General features: G+C 29.3%; 1 long non-coding RNA gene across 1 annotated transcript in view; it reads left to right on the forward strand.

Moving 5' to 3' along the window:
- The first annotated feature begins 217 nt into the window (after positions 1-217).
- The window catches only part of LOC129984088 (uncharacterized), a 41,238-nt gene continuing 17,290 nt past the window's right edge, over positions 218-24,165 (forward strand). The window contains exons 1-2 of the long non-coding RNA XR_008785468.1: positions 218-472; positions 23,786-23,988. This is a non-coding gene — a long non-coding RNA (uncharacterized LOC129984088). The remainder of the gene's footprint in view (positions 473-23,785; positions 23,989-24,165) is intronic.

Consider the following 24,165-nt stretch of genomic DNA (forward strand, 5'->3'; position numbering starts at 1 on the left):
AATTTATATGTATCAATTCTTTTAATTTCTTTTTAAAAAAATTTCTCGTTATAAACGTTTAATATGTAATCATAAATTTTTAATAAAATATTTTCTCTTTAAATTATTTATGTATATTTTTATTGCCAAATCTGGCAACGTTTTTCGTAATTTCACTGGAATACCGAAATTCCCGGATGTTGTTGCGTAGTTTCAGCCACCAGGTGCGTTATGAAGTGTTGCAGCTGATATTTCATAGGGTTTTATGATTTGTTTTCGTTAGAAAAAATATTGATATGCTCCACAAAAATAAACTTTTGCTTTAAAAATATTTATTTAACTTTATTCGTTTTTTAATAAACAAAGATATTATCTCTTTGAATTGTTGAAACAAAAATAAATATCTGATGTTTAGTTTTTAAAAAACCAGCTTACCGCAAAGGCCGAAATGGATATTTGAACTCATGAAAGAATGCAGTACTTCGCAGATTTGGTACGTTTACGTTTATTATAGATTGTTTTCCCATCCATTAAAGATAATATTTTATTATTATTTATAACTGTAAAGCAAAATTTAAGTAAACAAAAACTTCAAGTCTTCAGATAAAAATAAAATACATAAATTTTAATCTTTGGAATATTTTTTAAAAAAAACGCGAAAAAAGGTGGAAAAGAAGTTTTTTATATAATGCGAATTTTACTATACTATATGATAATAATTATCACCCTAATTATGTAATGCTAATTTTTGCTAGAATTCTAAAAATCATATATTTAATTCTTTCATTTATTCTCTTTCCAAAGTTCAATACTTCACAGTCAGAATTTTTATTTATTTTTTAAACAGTTTTTAAAAATTACTTAAATGACTGGCGGAATATAAAAAAATATTCAAGTTCCAAATATAATTTATAATTAAAATTATTAATTAGCAATATATATGGATGAATAGATATAGAAATGATAAAAATCTCTTTACCTAAAATGCCCTTACTTGAAGTCAGATAAATATTCTATCTAATTAAGTATTAGATAAATTCATTATAAGATTAATATAATGAATTTATCAAATCGTAAGATTATTACATATTGCACTAGCTCTCATGATCTGACATGAAGACTAAGCAAAATTTTCATCATTTTATCTTTGATCAAAGCCTTTAAATCCAAAATGAATCCTCATTTTAGCAACTGAAAGCTATATATTAGTAAGGGTGGAATCTAAATATAGGTTATTCAATCCAAAGACTGTGGTAATGGTAGTAGAATCTAAATTTTTATTTCCCCTTAACCATCTCTAATGCCATGGGAATTATGCTTCCCACCAAATTTATCAATCTTTGTATGAATTTATGTAGGTTTGTTATAAGTTCTGACAAATTTTTTTAGAAAGACAGAAACTTAGATGCTTCAGTTCTTTACATCACACAAAATGACGTGTCTTGATTTGTTACTTAATTATTAATTAACCTAATTAATTAATCAAATTAAATTTATTTAATCAGCTAAACGAATCCCTTTTTCTTATTCTAATTTTAAGCCTAAAAATATTTTAACATAATATGACTAGAAAAAAATGGCTCTTTAAAGGGTTAATTCTTTTACTATTGAAAACTAACTTCCTGGGGGGCACCTCGAAAAGAGGATGAGATGCTTCCGGTATGGTAGTTGGATCTCGTCATCCTGGAGAGTATACAAAAAGGTGGGGGATCTGGCTCCATCCATCATGTCGGGACGTATTTCCTTCGGAAAGGGTTGTACCGTGGCCGGTGATGGCCCCTAGGACTCAACCACAGTTCCTGCCAGTGTTGCTGTTGCGGCGATCCAGTCCTTCAGTTTTATTTATCCGTGTGCCTTCGGGCGGGTCAGAGAGTCAATGATATGACTTGCTACTGAAACCTTTTCATCTTTGACAACCAGTGGATTCGCTGTGATATTGATTATAATTGATTTTCTTAATCCAATCAATTTCCCAGACAATAAAGCCCGAGTTATTTTAATTGCCTTGCTTATGTTCTTCTACTGTGTGCATGAACTTTTCTAATATAGACGAGTCCCACGACATAATAGTGCTATTAAAAGCATAAATGCCTGGTCATCTATTTGACGACTTTCGCGGAATATCAACTTCATTTGTCTTATAAACTACAAACATATACCTTCTTCTTTAGCTTTCAAAAATGAAAGAAAATCAGGTGATCAAACATTAGAAGAAAATCTAAAATAATTCGAGAAAATTATATTTTTCTCGAATTTTCTTAAGTCTTATATTCTACAGGTCCAAGAAATGTATAACTTAGCAACTTAAATTGCGAATAAGTGATGTAAAGAATCAATAAGGGCACGTATGAAAGTTTTGTTTTCACTTTCTTGAATACGGTTGCAAACAAATGATAAAAAATATCACTGAAACACTCGAGAAAGTTTATATTGTCTTCCTGTATCGTCCTTGCTTTAAAGAAAAATACATGTTTTTCACCCCACTAGACATTCACCGGTGACTTTTTCCTGCGATTCTACTGGGCACTGCATTTCGGTTTATTTTCTTACGAATGTTTAAAAATTCTATTAAATTGCCATTGTTATTCATTCCTAAAGGCCTCCATTAGAAGATACTGTGTATGTATAGAGCATATATATATAATATTATTTTATTTGAAGCAGAATGAAGGTTTGAAGACATAGAGAAGACGTTGTATTTTTAATTCTCTTTAATATCCATCTCGGGTAGGCAAGCATGATTATTTACAAGAAGGCGCAGCGCAGCACAAAAGCAGAAGGAATGAAGGGCCAAAACAAATGATCACTAGTCTTATATAACATGGGATTTCCGGCCACGTGACGATGGAATACATATGTTGACCTTTGACAAGGGCAACGGAAGTATCACTTTCATTTGATACGTAGATTGATTGCGCAGTAATTTTTACACAGCTTCATACGTGGAATGAGATCAAGAAATAAGAGAATGAAATTACTATGGGCTAAAGTAAGATAAACCTTTGGAAATTAATTTAGATTAAATTAGATATTAAAATATCATTACATATATATACAGTGGGTAAAAAACGTTTCCATACGGGAGACTAAAATAAAAATAAACTAGCATAATTTCTAATCTTTGCTTTTTATCTTTGTAAACTACTTATATTATGGTTAATATGAATCTTGAAAAGGAGTTTCAGAATAAATTTCCTTGTTTTACAAAACGCAGCAAGTCCAATTACAATTTTTAAGATAAATGACGAAATGCCATGCAAAAAAAAGTTTCCGTACGCAATATACAAATTCTTGACGTGTTCTACAACCGGCCCGCAGTAAATATTCGAAGTTTGATGGTTTGTCAGAGTGAAGAGCACGCCGTAGCCACAGTTATTTAATCCAGTTTATAGCTGATCATCTTAAAAAGGAAGTTCAGAAAGCCATTCGAGAGTTAGTGATTCAGTTTGGAAAAGATGAATTATCTACGGAAAAAAATCAGTAAAATTACTAACAAACCAAAGCCTACGGTGCAGTATATTATTGAAAGATACCGTGAGATGTAAACATTTGAGGATAGAGATCGATCCGGAAGACCTCCGAAGTTCAATCGCTTGCATAAAAGAAATATCATGTGTAAAGTGCAAGATAATACCGAGCATTAGTATACCTCAATTTGTAGTTGATTTAACGGTTGATTACAACATTAAAGTCGTACCACAAATGGTGAGAAATGTCATTAAAAAAAAGGTTATAATGGACGTGCGACCCGTAAGAAGACTATTATCAGTCTCTGCAACAGAAAAAAGCATTTTGAGTTTACAAAGGAGCATGCAAAAAAGCCTCTATCTTTTTGGGAATCTGTCCTTTTTAGTGACGAATCAAAATTTAATATCCAGGGGTCAGATGGTCGAGTTATGATCTGGAGGAGATCAAAGTAGCAAATGTTAATTAAGAATTTATGTGGAAATGTGAAGCACGGTCATGGCAGGAACATAGTATGGGGGTGTATGAGTGCTGCTTGTGTCGGAAATTTATGTTTTATAGAAGAAACTATGGATAAGTACATGTATCTTGACATTCTAAAACAGAACGTTTTTTAAAAATGCAGAAAAAACTGTCCCTTGAAACTAACTTTACTTTTCAACAGGACAACGATTCTAAGCACATCTCCAAGATTTGTCAAGAGTAATGTCTAAGAAGCAGTTTTTGTTAAACAACTGCTTCTAAGCCCTCCCAAGTAATCCAATTTAACCCCTATAGAACATTTATGGGAAGAAATCAGTTGTGAATTTAAAAAATAAGATACAAATAGCAAGGTTGAACTCAAAAGGGCCATTTAAGACATTTGGAGCAGTATTTCTCCGGAAACAACAAAAAAACTTGTGATGGTTATACCACAATGTTTGAGAGAAGTGATAAAAGCCAAAGGAAGGCCTACCTATCATCAAACGCAAGTTAGTCAGCAATGAAAAGATCTTTCGTGTAATATGTATAAATACCGTACGGAAATTTTTTTGTTCCTTATTAGTGACATTTTCAGATTCTTTCAATTTACGTATTTAATTTTCTCGATAGTTTTTTCTTTATAATATTCATAAATAATCAATGAAATTATGTTAAATCAATTTCCAAATTTTCATTCTCATAACAAAATATTTTCAGGCAAAAATTAAACTTTCAATAACAGTCATAGCTGTGTACGGAAACTTTTTTTACCCACTGTATGTATATTGAATTCACATTTGGCAATTATCTAGAATTTGGCAATTATCTAGAGGAAATAAAACATCGAATATAACATTTCTAAATAACAACACTTCTGATATCCTTTGACTTCGTGAGCCAAGTAAACTGATTTACAAGTATTTCCTCTTTCAATGAATACACAAACATTCTTGTTTAGAAGTTACTCTGCCGCTAGCAACTGCTCTTCTACGAACTCGGAACATTTGTTCTGGCTTGTTAATCTTCGAAACATTTTTCCTTCAAGCAAAATGCTAAACTATATCAAGCAAAAGATTATGACTGCTTTCCAGGAAATCTTATAATTACGAGCCTTCTATTGTTCTGAGTTAAAGATAAATATTTGAACTCTTTTTCCTTTCAATACTTTGATATGCCAGACATTTATGATTATTCACATAATGGCTTATGATACGCTTGCTTATTAAAACATGCCCTAAGCGGTAATAAGAACTTCGAAGAATAATAAATTATTATATTGTTTTCAAGATGCATATTGATTCAGGCAAATTTTCAATCACTCGAGTAGAGAATGCTTTAACTATTTATCAACTTTTAATTTTTTCGAACAGAAAACTCTTGTTTTTTGAAACGAATAAAAATGGTTGGCAAAAGATTACATAATGAGTTCAATATTCCCAAATCTAATCACAATATGGAATTGTTTATCAATATTTTTCAAGTGCAAACTGAAAAATAAAATAACCATACATGCTTTAATATTTTTTTCTATAAACACTAATTTATTAAAGAAGTTTTATTACTTGCAGATATATAGATAATCTTTGAATTACACATTCATCACTGCAAAATAGATTTTTCAATAAGATGGCTCGTTATCGCAAATTTTATTAAAAGCTGAGCTATTTTCTATTTGATTTTAGATACTAAATTTCCTTGCTTTTGAAGTAGAATCCTTAATTTCTAATTTTCTGAATTTTCGATTTTTTTTTTTTTTTTTGCTGTTGTTATTTCTTTTAACACTAAACATACCATAACTGGTCAAATGATCAATTATGAATTTTTGCATTGAAAATGCGCATATCTTATTGCTTTTGCACATTTTACTTCATGACTTTTTCTAAAAATTATATACAGTTAACACAGTTAATATTATTTTTTTATCTGTATTTTGTTTATTTTGAGTAATACTTGTTGTACACCTTTACCTGCCATAACCGGTCATTTGACCGGGAGAATAATTTATTGCTTTATAAGGTTATCAGATCAGAAATTATGATTTAATGCGTATTCAACGTATTGTATTTAGTTAGTTGCATATTAATTTAGCTCACATAAATGCCTAGATTTTGTAAAGGAAACGACGGATGAAAATATCTCGAGACAAGATTTTTTACTCCAGTTAAAAAGAGAGAACAAATATAAAACGATCGATGCCTAAATCTATCACATATTCTTATCAACGTAAGACATGTCAAATAGGATATTGTAACGAAAATAAAACCATCAAAATTTGTTTAAAATGTGAAAAATATTTTTGAGGAAAATGCACAATGGAAACCCCTGTATATGTAAAAAATGCGATAAGAAATGAATTAAAAATTCTTATTCTTTGTGTTTGTAATACATAGAAATTGACTATATACAATTTTGTTTAATTATAATGAAGTTAATTTGTTTATTTCCTTTCTGGCACTTATATTTCATACACTGAATCAGGAAAGATAAAGTCCGGTCTTTGACAAGCTATGGTAGATATAGATATGTATTAAATGTTGGTATATTTAGGGTTAAGAAGCTTAGTTATTTTCTTTTAGAAATCTCGATCCATGTTCATTTTCATAAAATAGTCCATATTCGTAAAGACAAAGATTTTATTTATTCACAAATAAATAAAATAAATGCTTTTTTAAGCAATAGTTCAAAATCAAAGCATTTATATGCTCTGAATTTATGGATGTCAAAATTAAATTGGTTGTAAATCTCAAGCATGGATTGAAATAACAATTAAATTGAATTTAGCACTTTATCATTTTTAGCGAAGAAAAAAAATTTAATTGCTATTTTGTCTTAAACAGGTTTTGAAATATTCTTTCACATAAAATAACGATTATGCGAGAATTGAAACAACTTATTTATAAATTTTTAATGCGAATCGGAATTATTTGTTTTAATTATTGACATCTGAATCCAAGTGGTATAATTTCGGTAACAGAATTCACATTGCAATTTAGAAATATTAAATTTAAGGATGTAATGTATGTAGAACTATTGAAATGAGAAAAAAAGCAGTAAATATTTTCAGATGTTTTAATCCTTTAAAGGGCCATTTTTTTCTAGTCATATTATGCTAAAATATTTTTAGGCTTGAAATTAGAATAAGAAAAGGGATTCATTTAGCTTATTAGATAAATTTAATTTGATTCATTAATTAATTTGGTTAATTAATAATTAAGTAACAAATCAAGACACATCATTTTGTCTGAGATAAAGAACTGAAGCATCTAAGTTTCTGACTTTCTAAAAAAATTTGTCAGAACTTATGCCAACCTACATAATTTCATACAAAGATTGATAAATTTGGTGGGAAGCATACTTCCCGCGGCCCCAGAAAGGGTAAAGATGGAGTTTTATGGAGTGTTCAGAAATTTTTTAATGGGACAAAATTAGGGGGAAATGTAGCGATTCTTCCTAAATCATAGTTTCCCCTACTATAAAACACGACGTTATGGTAATGTCTCGACTTCGGAACTGGAGGGCTTCAGGTTCGAGATCGATTCCATCAAAGAACCATCGTGTAAGCTTCTCTGATGCACGTTAAATCCGTCAGGGCCAAACGTCCTCCCGCTGCTGTGAAGTGGAAGTTTGGAGAGAGGTTGCCAGCTCAGGTGTCGTCCTCGTCTTCTGACCGTGGTTCAAACCTATGAAGTCCGTCCCAAAATAGTCCAAGTGTTGCTTTAAAACGAGGCGTTAATATAACTAAACTAAACCAACTATAAAACACGTATCACTGATCTGTTATCTTTTTTGTAGTGCAAAAAAAAATATTTCAATATTCAGAGTGAATATAAAATGGCTGTATATTTAACTCCATTCGATAAAACCACAGTATAGGGTGTTCATTAATTATTGTCGGGGTTTCCGTACCTCATAACTTCCGAATAAAAAATATTACACTAAAACCGATTACGTATTCGTAGATTACAACTCAAAGAATTTTATTAATGACATTAAAGTGTAAAGCTTGCACAATTTGCACTTTGTAGGCATTCAGCTGAAGGCGATTATGTATTCGTAAATTACAACTCAAAGAATTATGACTACATAAATTACAACTCAAAGAATTATGTATTCGTAAAGTACAACTCAAAGAATCGCCTTCAGCTGAATGCCTACAAAGTACAAATTGTGCAAGCTTTACACTTTAAAATCATTAATAAAATTCTTTGAGTTGTAATTTACGAATACGTAATCGGTTTTAGTGTAATATTTTTTATTCGGAAGTTATGAGGTACGGAAATCCCGACAATAATTAATGAACACCCTGTATATTTAATTGTATTCTTGTTTCACAATATATGTGGTAAACCTTCTCGTTGATATTTTTCCAAAATATATTGTTTTTTCCAGATTCTGGTTTTGTGACATGTTCATAGAAATCTAGCAGACATTGTTTTTCATCCTTCCATGTTCTTTATTTTTAAACAAAAAGTCTACATAGTTTTGATGCCACTACTTGGCTTTGTCTCAAAAAAATTTTTATCCGTGCTATGACAGAAACAGATGTGAACGAAAGAAAAAAAGTATTTATTTTATTTTATTTTCTGGTGTTCGAAATATACAAAGAGAAAGAATTGTAATCTTCAAGAAATTTGAACTCTAGCTTTTCACGGGCGTTTTTTTAGATGTCCATGTTTCAAACCTCTCAGAGTCAGAAAAGCATATTTGTCATCATGTTTGTCTGTCTACGAATGTGATATCTCAAAAACATTTTGAATTAGACAGTTGAAATTTCATATATGGTCTCTACTACAAATATGAAGATTCCAAGATAAGATAACTACAAAACGAAGAGAGCTAGATGGATGAAATTCGGTAAGCGAGTAACCACCATAAAATTGTCACTCTAATATGCTTTTTCATAACTATTCACTGTATTCTTCCATAATTAATGTCACGCGGTTAATAATACACTAGTGCATTTATTAGAGAGAAAATTTCGGGGAGACCATTTGTGCTGTTTTCAGCTATGCTGATTAATTTGTTATCAAAAACTTATAACTTCTTTTATGAAAACTACCACCTTTTTCGACCAGTTTTGTTCTCCTTGATTATTGACTTTTTAGGCTTGTAGTGAAAGCTTATAAGCCATTTAACAACTACTCTACCCGAGCTATTTCTTTTGTATCATGGTCATGTTACTGGACTGCGAACCGCAAGGTCCCAGGTTCTATTCTCGCTCCTACCAATCCGCTAGATTGGTGACCTCGAACCTTCAACCTTCGTATAGCTGTTGTGGCACCATCTACCCACAACCAAAGTCGTCAGACTCACTTGACGTAACAACAGCATCAGAAACCACACACGCTCGCCATAACACTTGGCGCTACTCAAATGGGTACAAGCGCATTAGAATCAACAGTTAATACATCCTCACTCAACAGTAATATCGTTCGTCTCACCTCCGACTCACTGGAGGGAGAGTCTGTAATGAAAGCTTATAAGCCAGTTAACAGCTACGCTACCTGAGCAATTTCTTTTGATTCATGGTCATGTTACTGGGCTGCAAGGTCCCAGGTTCTATTCTCGCTCATATCAATTCACTTCAGACTATTAAATTAATAATATGAAATGCATTTATTTTTTGAAAAAATTTAATTTTTTAATTTGATATGACTAAAATACATGAATTCAATTAACAGTTTACTGCAAATTACAAGGTGAAAATACTGCTGTGAATTCAATGATTAGCATGAATACGTATTTGAATGCTTTGATGGAGAGTTTGAATCCCATCATAGCATTAAAAAACATTGCTTCAGATAGTGTATCAAATTGAATTAAAAATTTTATTAAAGTTAAGGGAAAAATTGTATGAAAAAGAAATGAAAATTGCAGCATTAAGGTAATTTTTTGCAGCAAAAAGGTAATTTTTTTAATCATAAGATAATACAAAAAGCATTTTTATAATTATATATAAGATAAACGTATCAATTTCCATTACACTTTATAATGATTACGGCTAGACTTAAAATGAATATACGGGCACCAAAATTGAAAACTTTTTAAGCGATTTCTCGCCAAATATAATCGCGACAATTTTTTTATTGCAACTTTAAAGTCCATTTGTTAGCATTTCTGGTATACATTCAGGATTGCTTTGAAATATTTTGGATGATTGTCATGTTTTTGACGTGCTTGGCAAGAAACCGTACGTTAATCTTAAGCCTTACAACTATTACATATCTGGCAATGGTTAAGTCTATTTTTGCACTTGATTGAAATTTTTCTTTTATATCTTCTTCCTTCTGACTGAATGTGGTGACGTAGTGAATTATCTCCAGAACACTTTTAATAATATTTTGCAGCTCCATTAATTAGGGAAGAATATTCAGTACAGCTATAAAAATGTTGAATGAATGAAGCAGTCTGAAATTCGTATCGTGTTTTGTTTATATTTGTCGTTGCCATTCTGCAATTAGTAATAAGCTCGATTTTTGTACCATGTACATTAGCGTCTTATATAAATAGATGTTGAGATATTTGATTTATTAAACGGAAAGTCAGTTTAATTGTTAATAGTGTGGATACCTAATAGTAAGCCTTTAAAGATAATTATATACTGTAAGATTTATACTATGCTTGAAATATATAAACTATGTCCTGTATTTATGTCCCATATTTTACAGACATATACTAATTGTTGGAAAATTATTCTAAATGACCTAAATAATTATATTGGATTGGCAACTAATTTCCCACCATTTTTTTTTAATTTTAACATTTCGCATCTCATTGAATATTTTTGGCATAATGTTGTAAATCATTCAAAAAAGAATGTTTTGCTCTATCCGAATCCTTTTGTGTGTGTGTGTGTGTGTGTGTGTGTGTGTGTGTGTGTGTGTGTGTGTGTGTGTGTGTGTGTGTGTGTGTGTGTGTGTGTGTGTGTGTGTGTGTGTGTGTGTGTGTGTGCGTGTGCGTGCGTGCGTGCAAGTTAATTTCTGTTAGGAAATCAGAAGGAATCAATCAAAATTCTGGGGGGGAGGGGGATCACTCGATTAAATATTTCGATGAAAAAAGGAAAACGATTTTGGTTTTATTCGCAACAATGAAAATATTGTGAAATTTATTTAAAATATGTTTAAAACTTAATTAAAACTAGACTAAAGAATTTACAGTAACTAAATAGACATCATTAAAAAATAACTTTTAGAAAGTTATAGCAGTGTTAAAAATATTTTTGTGTGAGGACATTTTCGGAAATTATCACGAAAAAAATATCAAAATCTAGCATGCTTTTAATTAATTAAATTTCTGAATAAAATTTCAAAACATTTCACCTATGTGAGTAAAGTACCAAAGTACGTCTGAGTGAAATTTGACAGCTGTAGGACGAACCGCCAGGCTTGTAGAGCCCTAACACACACACACACACATTCATCCTTATTTTAAGTAGAGATTAATGGAATTTTTCATTCAAAAAGAGGAATTTTTATTCCTTCTTTTTTTTTATTCCTTCCTCATTTTGATTCCTTCTTTTTTTTTATTTACGCTCAGAAAAATTGAAATGATTTCGAGAGGTAATAATAAAAATAATTAAAAACTAAATTATAAATGAAATTAAATAAAAAAGACTGATAGATTTTTTTTAACAATTACACCGTAGATTTTTATTAAAAACCCAATAAGTAAGTGCTTCGAAATTAGTCCTCTCAGTTTTCATAACATTATCTTGAAAATCCATATTAGAAGAAATGCATAATAAATTCTGACGCAAACGATATCGAGCCAAATGGAATAATGTAAAAGAATTTTACTCCCTTTGAACAAACAAGCTTTTAACTAAACTGCATTATATTTGTTTTGCTTATTTTTATTTCGTTACACGGGAGTTTTTTTTTTCTTTTCGATAAATTATTTAACGACAGCATAAGCCTGTTCAGTTTCTCAATTATCTATAATTTCGTTTAGTTCCGAACATTGTTTTAGTCTTCATTGTAGCACTTACTCCCCTCTAACAATAAGGATATAAATGTAGGAAATTTTTTAATCAATTCCCTGGATGAGTCATTCAAATATGTTTTATTCATTTTGTTCAATTAAATGATTGCTCTTTTTCTTTTTCAGCGCAGTGCTTGTCTCTGTTTTTCCATAGGAACAATTTAAATTTTCTTTTAACGGTTAAGAAAATATTTTCATTCCTTGCCATTATTTTTAAATCATTTAACGGATACTCTTAGCGGGATTTTTTTATTGTATAGATAATTTATGCAAAAAAATAAACAAGTAATTAATTTTTTTAAGCATAAATGCTGATTGTTTTGTGAAAATGTTTTATATCTGTGGTTCAAATATTCCATTTGAAATATCATTTTAGCACTGTAGGAAAGTTATATAAATAGTATTGTTTTACCTCTCATTATATGACTATCAAGATCCCGGATCTTACGTAATACGATTTCTTTTTATAGGGGTACACCAATGACCTGGTTTATAATCCCCGATTACCAAAAGAGTCAACGCGTCAATGCTGCGTTATGCACTATTTGCTATATAAGACATCAAAATTTGTCTTGTTTGTGTTGTAGATTTTGTCTAGATGCACCACTAGCTGTAAAAGACATAAAAAGTTGCTTAGTTTGTGTTGTAGACAAGATATAATATTTTTTTTAACTTTTATAAAGTTATCGATGGTTAGATAGATTGTACTGATATTGTGAATTTCATAAACTTCGCTGATTCTATAAGATCTTTAAGGGATCAGCGTACTTTTCCAAATATTTGTTCTAAATTTAACTGTATTTAAAAGTTCACTTTGTATAAATTCTAAAAGACATTTTAACAGTTTCTCTGGGGAATTTGATATTCATCATGTGACTCCAAGCGTTTTTAAAATGCAATTTTTCTCAACTTTTATCTACTTGATCTTGCTTCTTTTTTATTGACTTTAATACATTTTTAATTATTGACTACACATTAACTTTAACTATTCATATTATGATATTTATGTGTGCTCATGCTTCCGTGTCGGTATTGTGCTTGTGTGTGTTTTACTTTTTGACTCTTACTAGCTGTTTGCATTTTTATTTATATATAATTTAGAACTTTGTAATTCTTTATTCTTTGTTGTTCTTTTTGTGTGTGTGTTTTAATTTTAGCTGAACCTTCCCAAACACATGTTAATTATAATTAATTATAATCAATTTGATATTCATCATGTGACTCCAAGCGTTGATTCATCATGTGACTTCAAGCGATGATGATCAATTTGATATTCATTATGTGACTCCAAGCAGCTAACACCGGCTAAAGTCTACTTCACTTCGACACTTAATGACAGCAGTTGCTGGTGATAGATCGTTTCTCGAATATTTGAGGAGTCTCTTCATAATGGGAAAAAAGTTTAACATCTAGATGTTTTGATGTTCTTTCCCTTGAAGATATCATGAATATCTTTAAAACGACGAAACCCATCTGCAAATTATCTGGATACAACAAATGACCAGACACAATGACACTACTGGTGAAGAGGATCACCATCTGGCAGTCCGCAGGCACTTAACTATGTGAGGAAAAAGGAGAAATGTTGCAACAGTTCGAAAGTCAATTTTTATTTGACTAAATTTTATTTTAACGGAAAGACTAAGCTCACATTTATAAGGATCTTAATTTTCCATATATTAAGTAAATTAAAAAAATTATGCTCGATTACAAAAACGCATAACTGAAATTGAATCAATCACCAGTTTGGAGATAAAAAATGAACCTAAAAGGTATTTTCTCCGGAAAATTTAAAAAAGAACCTATATTTTCTTATTTTTTTTAAAATCAAACTTTTAATTACGGAGTTCCTTACAGTAGTGGTTCACGTAGCAATTTTTCTTCCATTTTTACATCTGACATCGAGCATCTATATGATTAACATCCATTTTGTGAGCATTATATGGGTGTTTAATCTGTTGGTACTGGGTCTTTCTGACTCGATTAGCGCATGAAAAATTATATGAAAATTCGGAGATACTAATTAATTATGTTAATTAACTCGGTTAATGAGTTTTCGATTTTTAAAAAACTATATTCTTGAGTAATTTTTATCTACTGTCCTAATCCATCTGTTTCAATTAACGCATAAAAAAATTGAGTGAAACTAAGTTTCTTTGACTAAGTAATTTTTTTTTAATTTTAAATTGGACTTTTACTTTACTTAACTGCAGAAACAATTAGCTTTTTAGGAATAGAAGTGACAAAAAAAACCCTATCACTTATTGTGTTCTAACTTTAACTTTTCAAAATCCGGTCTTATTTCTCTGATGAATTTTTAAAAGATTATGACTGTAGTCACGAAAGGTCATTTATTCAACTCCACAGATGTGAGACAGAAATTTTAATATATGATATAAATGTCTTGCTTAGAAAATTGAGGTGACAAACTGACATGAACACGAAATGCTCTTTCAAACAATTTCTGTCTCTAACAATTTCAGACGAAATACTTCAAGCCGAAATGAAATCCTTCATGAATCATTTGCGAACAATGCTCTTGGGACGAAACTGTCATTTCACTTCAGCTGCCATCTGCTAAACTTCCAACACTTGAATAAATAATATTATATTTTTCGCTTTAAATCGCAATATCTGAAAAAGTACAAAATAAAAATAGCATAAAAATAAATATGAGTTTTATCTTCTCTTTCCCATATTGAATAAAATTTAAAGCAGTAGAAAAATAAATATCAAAATTTTGTTTTTCTTTTCTGGCATAGAAAAATAATAAAACCAAACGATTTTAAAGCAGTAGAAAAATAAATATCAAAATTTTGTTTTTCTTTTCTGGCATAGAAAAATAATAAAACCAAACGATTTTTGTGGCATTAATAAGACGGAAGATCAATTTAAAAAATAATAAAGAATTTAAAAGGCACTAAAAGTTGAAATTTTTTATAAATAGCTGTAACAGTTTTTCTGAAAATCATACCTCTTAAAAAGAGAACTAACCATTATTTATGTAAAATGGTGAATCAACTCTTTTGAAGATAGTTATTTCATTGGAAATATATTTTTTTCAATGATCTTCAAGTAATGAAATAAGAATTTTAGTTAAATAAAAAATCTACGAGCAATTTTATGTGATAAAAGTAATGACTTGAAATTCTTAAAGAAAATGTCAAAAAAATTCGATGCACCTATTTGAGGTCTGAAATAACACTACAGATTTCTTTGTGAAAAAATATTTTCACGAAAACATGTTCACACATTTTAATAATCACATTAATTAATTAGAAGATGTTTTCCAAATCATGATGTGTAGCTCAAATTATTTGCTGAAGAAATTTAAGTTCCAAATTAAGGAGATGAACTTTCTCGCATATTTAGTACAGAAGAAATATTGTAATCCTAAAAAAAAAAAAAAAAAAAAAAAATTGAATTCTAGATTCTGACAAATCTCAACGCTTCAGACCTAACTCAATTCGAAAAAAGAAATTATGATATAATGTCTGTAAATCAGTCAATCCATCTGTCTATCTGTGAAGAAGATAATTAATTCAAAAACGTTTTGAGCTAGAATATTGAAATTTAGAATATATAATTGTGATTAGTTTTGAAATTTTCTATCAAATTTGGTGTGAAATCCATTAACAGGATGCCTGTCTCTCAAACTTCTTGATGAGAAGTGATTTCAGTAACTACAAAATACTAAATAGATAATATTTGGTTCACAGATTTAGAGTTTAAAATAAAGATTTTTATCAAATTTCGAAACAGATTTGTCAAATGGTTGACTGTTTATTGATCTGTGTTTCCGTATGCAAATAAACGCAATAGACTTAAATCAGTTAGACTTAAATCCATGAAGTTCGGTGTTTATCTTATGACTACAAACGCTCTGTAAGTTACTCAATAATCCGATCTTTATTTTAGAGTACGCGAGAAAGTTTCGAGGAGAAGATTTTCCACCTGGTTCTGAATATATCTAAAATTTGATCCAGTCAAAGTCGACAGTTTTTTTTTCTTTTCTACAATTTTGCTATTGGCGTAGTGGAAAAAATGCTGGAATTTGAAAAAATATCTCCTTTTTCTTTATTAAAACGTTTCTTTGTTTAAACTGACTAGTGATATGTTTGCAGAATAGAATTTCATAATTGATTTTTCACTAAAAGTTCAAAAATTTTCACAGTTATTTTTTTTTTTTCCTCTGACAACATAATATTTTTAAAAATTTTAGAGCTCTTAAATATTAATTAATTTATTAATTTAGCTGAAAAATAATTCTCGGATGTGGGACAATCTAACAATTATCTTTAAAAATACTAATTTTTATATTTTATTATATTTGCAGCCAAATTATAAAATAAAAAGAAAAATGTAGAAAATGTGTATATATATCAAACGCTAACGTACGTGGCAGAGAGATCGTATTATTATTACTTGTTGAATGGCAACAGTCAAATCGAAACAAAACTCTTAAAAGCGTGAATAGCATATGAGAATATAACAATCCGATAAAGTCACAATAAAGATCATATAAAAAAGAAAATCGTAAACATTCATTATATAAATATGAAAATACATTATAAATGGGAAAACTATTTCAAATTATTTCAAACTTTTCTGTCTCATGATTTTGCAATTTTTGTTTCAACCTTCAGATTTTGATTTTTAAAAAAAAATATTTTTAATATACAGATAATAACATTTCTCAAATGTTTTTTTATAATTATTATTCTTGGCAAGTATCTCCGATAAAAAAAAGTATTTATCTTGAGTAACTTTTTCCCAAAATTTCAAAATTCCTACTGTATTCTGACATGTTAGTGCGTTTCCAGATTCTCAACAAGGATTCAGATAATATAATGCTCACATAGTAAAAATTAGACAGCTTTTTTTAATTCATTTATTAATAATAATATAACAAAAATGATACGTATAAGTGTATCTAGTGTTCTGTTTCTATTCAACAATTTTTTCATTTAAAAAAATTAGGGGGATATTTAATTTTTGTATAAAAATTAAATAAATTTTGAGAAATTTATCTCGTTTTCTCGCATATTTTAGCATGTAAGTCCATTTCTAATAATGATAAGTTAGGCTTTTTCTAAATCATCAAACTCATAAAATCTGTCATAGAATAAACTTACTCATTTCTTAAAATAGAAACTAATGCTATATGCATCAAGAAAACGAAATATATGAAATAAAAATACATCACGTGACAATATGACAATAAACACTCGCATTTTATTCAAATGGATCCAAGTTAGATATTAACGAAATGGAAACAGCTGCTCTTCCTAAACTAAACATCATACATATGAGTGGAATGCGAATTGTCATAAAAAGCATGTGACATCGACTTTTGTGAGCAAATGCGATCATAAAACAGATATTCTTTTCGATTGTTCTTCGACATCTGAGGAATAAAAAGCTTTCTCACAATTTTTATAGCACGTAATATGCTTCTTTGACCGTTTTTTGTCGAGTGTAATGATATTCGAAAAAAAGAACTAGCTTAACTTTAACTGTAGCAGAGAATGGAGTTCGATTTTTCGATAAATGAAACAAAAATCTAAATGGCGCATCGAGGATTTGAAGCACAGATGTTTGCGCTATAAAATAACTATTCGTACCAGTTTCGCAGGTACTTTTGCTTTTATTGAATTGAATTGGTTTTATTTTCATTGCTTTTATTCGTTTAAAGAAGAGAGCGAGCAAAGAAGTATAGCTACAAATCCGTGATTTGTTTTGGTTCCAACAAATACATTAGTTGCAGATATAAAAATGGAAGCAGTTATTCTATTAGAAATAATTTTTTATTCGTCGCTTTAAAATATTGATCAGATTTTAATATATTAAGGTGTCCCATAAGTTTCTTTCTTATTTATAATATGAAATGAAAACACAATATGTTTAAGATATTATTTATTTTGTTATATAAGAACCGTTTTGCTCAATTACCTTCTTCCATTTCTCGAGAAGCCTCATTATGCCTTCTTCGTTGTTTTTTTGGACAAGAAGTAATCCTCGAGATGCGCTTTTATTTCGCTGATAGATTTAAAGTACTAATCGCGAAGAGAATTTTTTAAAGACAGAAAGAAGTAATAATCAGTAATTGGAACTAGATCTGGAGCGTATGCAGGATGCGGTAAAACATCCCAATCAAACTTCGCTCTTACGACAAATGCAATAAGTGGTCCCACGTTGCCATGATAAAAAACATCACCTCATCGATTTTTTTTTTTTTTTTTTTGCTATGTAGCTTTTAATTGATCCAGTTGATGACAATATTTCGTAGAATTTATTGTTTCATTTTGAGAAAGGAGCTTGTAGAAAATTACTCCTTTCCAATCCCACCAAATGGACAAAAGAACTTTTGGGATATGTAGTCTCGAAACGAACTGTAAAAGAGATCTGCTAATACTGAAACCGATGACATAAACAGCTAATAGATAAGCCTGCATGTTTGGAAAGCCAAATAAGGCCATTCATAGCACGATGAGAAAGAAACTTTTGGGACTCCCTAATAAAACAATGATTTCTTTTATATATATATATACAAAGCAGAATCAACTTAATACAGGTGGTCAACTAACCAGTTATAACTCAATATGTAATATTTTAACGATACACATTTGAATTTTAACGTGATAATATCCATAGTATGTGCAAATGAAGACATGTTTCTGAACAATCACCGAAAACTATCTATAGAATAGTCATTTATTTGTAGAACTATCAAATTTGGCATATAGTTACTTCTTGAGTAGTAAGGGTGTAATAAATAAAGAATTTTCAAAATTTTAATTACATTTTTAACTAAACGTTAATACAAATTTATCTTCAATGTTTCTCTTCAATAATCTCAAAGCACATAATTCGACAAACACAATTTTTTTTTCCATCATTTAAAACTTTAAAAAAATTAAATTTCTAAACATAGTACTTTTATTCCCGAATACATTTTTTCCCTAATTTTAATAAACTTTCCAAAAAATGTAATTTATTTTTAATTTTAAATACAGTTTTATATCATGTATTTTCCGGTGTATAACCGCTTGCAACAAATTAATAGTTGGTGTGAATATTTCATTAATTTTCGATCTACTGAGTTGAGATAAATAATTAATAAAGAAATAAACTCAGAGTATATTATTGCAATAGAACCTTTTTATATCGCTTTTAAAGTTAAAAAAATGAGGGTTTTTTTTTTTAAAAAAAAGATAATAGATTTATTTCTGTGTACAAAGTGTTTCTCTAATTTAATAATTTTTTAAGTCATTTTTACAATGCTTATCATTGAATTAGTAATGACGATAATAAATATTCACTTAATATTAAATAATCCGATAATAAATATTCACTTCAAGCATGACGATAATAAATATTCACTTAATCCGAAAATATGGTAAACATTTTAAAATAAGTTGAAAATTTTTGAAACAAACAAAACTTTGGTAATATAGCAACGTAACTTTGATAGTTATTGAAAAATTGTAGTTCGGGTGTATTTTTTTTTTAAATTTCTTTTGATTAAATGGAAAGCTTTTATCGAATATAATATCGTACTTAGTGTAAAATGAAGTAGCAAACACAATTACAAAATTAAGACTGATGAAGAAGTTTTGACAAAAAATAACTCTTTCTTCTATCAAAAAAAATTCAAAACAGACGATTTTCTTTAAATATATTTTTATGACAATAATCTCTGTCGTTTTTGAATTAGAGAAATCGTCTGATAACATTTTATATTATTCTCTCTCTCTCTCTCTCTCTATCTATCTATCTATCTATCTATCTATCTAACTCTATCTCTATCTATCTATCTATCGCTCTTTTTTTTTTTTTTTTTTTTTTTTTTTGTTAAAAGAAATCACTCTTTCATCCTTAAAAAATAAATTCTTTTCTTTCGTTTCTTTCGCTTAGATGTCTTACTTTCTATCAAAATTCGAACCAAAAGTTTCAAGAAGTCATAATAAAACTTTTGATTAAGAATACTATGAAATAACTGAAATATAATTAAAGCCTTTTTTCCCATAATCACATTGGAACAAATAGCTGTCGTTATTTCATAGTGATAAATACTAAAGAATAACTTCAAAAGTTGCCGCTTACAAAAGCAGATTATTCGAAAGGAGTGACGAGAAGGATAGAGTTTATGCGACAATCCCATAAGTTTTACGGGTTTATGTTCTTGGTGGACAATGTCGAAATTTTATTATCCCAGCCATAAAATGAAGATAAAGATAATAAAATAACTGTCGAATCGTTTCTTATGTTTTGATTTGGCTAATTGAATAAGCGTCATTTTATTGAGAGTAAGGAATGAAATTAATGATATTACCGTCTTCTTTGCCTTTTTGATAGTAGAAAATAAATGGTCAAATGCTTTTAGCGCGAAATTGACTTTTTTACATCAAGAAATTAACTAAAAGAGCAAATTAATTTCAATTGCGTATTCATCTTTGGTTTATTCAAAAATGATTTTGCTTATTGAAATACATAGATGTGATTAACATTTGAAGCATTAGATAAATGATTCGATGTTTTGTGTGCTTATATTATTGTATAAACTCTATCATTTATAGTAAATCTTATTAATACCCAAATGTGAAATGGACATATCAAAAAGATGGCACAGAGCGGCTTATACAAAAAAAAAAGTCTCGAAAAATGTCAATGTCGATTTTAAACACTGTCCACAAATGTTGTGAAGATACTACATGAAATAAAGATACCATAGAAGTATTTTGATTAATAATAAAATTGAAGTGTGTTTGTTGGCACTATAGGACAAGCAGTTAGACATAGATTTGATATTAAATTTCGCTTAAGGCATGCTTTAGAAGGCGATAATGTATAATTCGGAACTACTTAAACTTTTTTGAAACTTTAATTGGAATTCAAGTTATCTAAAAACTAAGATTTTTTTTTTCTTTCAGATAACTTTAATCTATAATATTGATAGATTGCGGTTTTTTCAATATCTTAAAAATCTCAAAATTGTCTTTCAAATAATACGTCTGGATTTCATCCAATTCTTTTCTGATTTTTAACAAATATTTTAAAAAAATTTTGGGCATTATTTATCACAGTATTTTTTTTTTTTTGTTTGTTTCAAAGAAATTTAAAGCAATTCCATTATTTAATCAAACATTTCAATTGCATCTATTTTCTTTTATTAAAGTTCAAATAAAAATTCCTTTCTTTTTACATTAACAATTTAATGAATCATTAGATAGAAAGGATACATAATTCGATAACTAAGCAATTCTTCGAAAGTAGGTATTCAATAAAAAGGGTTTCTCTACATTTCATTTAAATTTTTCATTTAAATATTATTCAAAATATTGGCTTTTCCCTTCTCTGATTTCAGAGCATAAAATCACTTTTACAGCACTTTAAAAACATCTATTCTGTACCACTTTTCAAAGCTATTAGAATAATTTCACTATAATTTTTTCTTCATTTTTAATAAATCTTTAAAAGTATTTTTAAATATATTTTACAACAATATTTTTATTGTTTTAATTACTGGATTTATACTCATTCACGTTATGACGATATTAAAATAGTTTTTTTATTATATAATTAAAAATAAACAATAAAAATAAAAGGAAGATGGACGAATCTAGTCTAAATATTATCACTAAACGATAATACAAAATAGTAGTATAAATACACTTTTTAAAAAAATTATTTCCGTAACACGTTGCAGAATACGTTGATAAAAATTTCTTTCGTTAAAATAGTTATATATCTACCTAACAACATACGAGTTCTTTCTTAATTTCAAATCTTGTCCAAAATATCTATATTCCAAATAATTGTCCAAAAGATAATCAGTGTTGGAATGAAATTTTAAACATATAATTAAACATGTATACAATTATACATGTAGGGTGTCCCAAATAAATGAAACACATTTTTATTTTTCTAAACATTGCATCTAGATATATACTTCCTAGATACAAAGTTTTATTAAATATGGTGAGCAATTGAATGAAAACACTATGACTTCCGAGCAGGTTAATTGTAAAATGCTTTTTTTTAAATTAAATTTTCATCTGTGCTCTACACTATGAAATTATCAGTTAATAAATTTCTTTATCTTACTTTCACATACACAAAAAGTGGGCACATTTGTCAGTGAGAGCGCGAGAAAGTTCCAAAGCAACTGCTGCCGCTGGTTTAATTTATTTATGAGGCTGTCCCATAAGTTTCTTTCCTATGAAATGAATACACAATATTTACTGTTTAGGATATTATTAATTTTGTTATATAAGAACCTCTTTTCCTGTGTTACCTTCTTCCATCTCTCAGGAAGTCTTATTATGCCTTCTTTCCAAAATTGTTCTGTTTTGAACAAGAAATAATCTTCGAGGTGCGCTTTTATTTCGCTGATAGATTTAAAGCGCTTATCGCGAAGAGAAATTTTTTAAGGATAAAAAGAAATAATAATCGGATGGAGCTAGATCTGAAGAGTATGCAAGATGCGGCAAAACATCCCAATCAAACTGTAAGAGCTTCTCTCTTACGACTAGCGCAAAATGTGGTCTCGAGTTGTCATAATGAAAAACAACGCTTCGCCGGCTCATAAATTCTGGCGGTTTTTTGCTATGGCAGCTTTTAATTGATCCAGTTGATGACAGTATTTCGTAGAATTTATTGTTTCACCTTGAGAAAGGAACTCGTAGAAAATTACGCCTTTCCAATCCCACCAAATAGACAAAAGAACTTTTTGGGGTGTAATCCAGGCTTGGGGTGTAGTAGAGCTCTGGTACGACTGAAACTGATGTCATAGGCGGCTAATATATAGGCCTGCATGTTTGCACAAGCAGAGCCAGATAAGGCCATTCATAGCGCGATGAGAAAGAAACTTTTGAGACACCCTAATACTTTTCATAATATAAAAGCGATACCGTACGCACAAAAAAATTTTAATGCCATCTAGAAGCGTGAAAATAACCCAGAATTCGAGGAATAAAAAGTATTTGTGGAAAATATAACTAAAATTATTTTCAAAAATTTATTAAAATATCTGATGGAAAGAAAATGTGGGGAAATAAAATTTATCTCACTAAACAGGTTATTTTATTTTGAAATTTAAAATAATATACAAAATCATTTTTTTTTCACAATAAAAGGCATCGGTATTATTTACTGATAAAATTTTAATTAACTTTTAATAAAAATCTAATTAAAATTTTGAAAATCAATCGTTAGTGAGCACTTACTATCAAAAAAAAATAATTCCATATACCAAATATAGTAATTTTAAGTCTAATGTTAAGATTTATCGAGCATTTCGGGTGATTTTTCCATCATATATGTCACATGAAACACAGATTATACGCCAATTTCTAAAAACTATCATGCGAAAACTATCACTTAGCGATCGTGCTGCTGGTCATAATTTTGCAATCAATAATTTTATTAGAATGCTACCATTCTTAGTAAATTCTTAATGTTAATGATCATTTTACCTTCAAACAAAGGCAAGTTGCCGACTAGGCAACTGACTAGGGTCTATAGGCTCAGGATGTCACAGATAGATCGATTGAAAAAATGTTACTATTCTAATTATAAAATATTTGTTAAAAAATATAAAAATTAATAAAAATAATTTGTAAAAAAGACAAATTCTATAAAAGCTAAAATATTACGCTAATGCAAACGCTTGGTCAAGTTTGATTAACCAAGATTCTCTGTTTCCTTACATTCAATTATTATTGCATTTCAAACAAAATCTGATTAAATGTGACTGTCCAAGCAGCAAGAGTGGTCGCTAAATGGTTGGCCAATCATCGGATCCCTCGGCTAAAGCTCGCACATTTTCCGCGATAATCGCCTTTGGGTCGGGGCGATATCGGATTCTGATCATATTTTTTTTCTATCGCCTCTACAGGTCGCCTTTTCATCGGGTCAAGCTCCGGCGGCGATTTTGTGAAAATGGTCGTTTCAATGTAATCACCCCATACTCGCCCTGATGTCTGGAAAGTCGCCTTTCCTAGATGGCGCTATTCGAATATATTTTAGGAATTTCCCACGAATCACCTGACTTGTTTTTGAATTTATTTAGCAACGCATACCGTCATTTCAAGAATTTTGGTAAGTGCAATTTATTTATTGTTCTATATTTGTAAATAGTATAGTATTTATTCTAAATAGTGAATAAAAGAGATTATTTTTGTTAAAGCAGTCAGAATTTGTTGATTACTTAAAACATGGAGTTGTATCTGATGTTATTAGCGTTAGGTGTAAGCGACCATAAAGTGGGATAAATAT

Source organism: Argiope bruennichi, chromosome 9 (assembly GCF_947563725.1).
Source record: "Argiope bruennichi chromosome 9, qqArgBrue1.1, whole genome shotgun sequence".
NCBI classification, from domain to species: domain Eukaryota; kingdom Metazoa; phylum Arthropoda; class Arachnida; order Araneae; family Araneidae; genus Argiope; species Argiope bruennichi.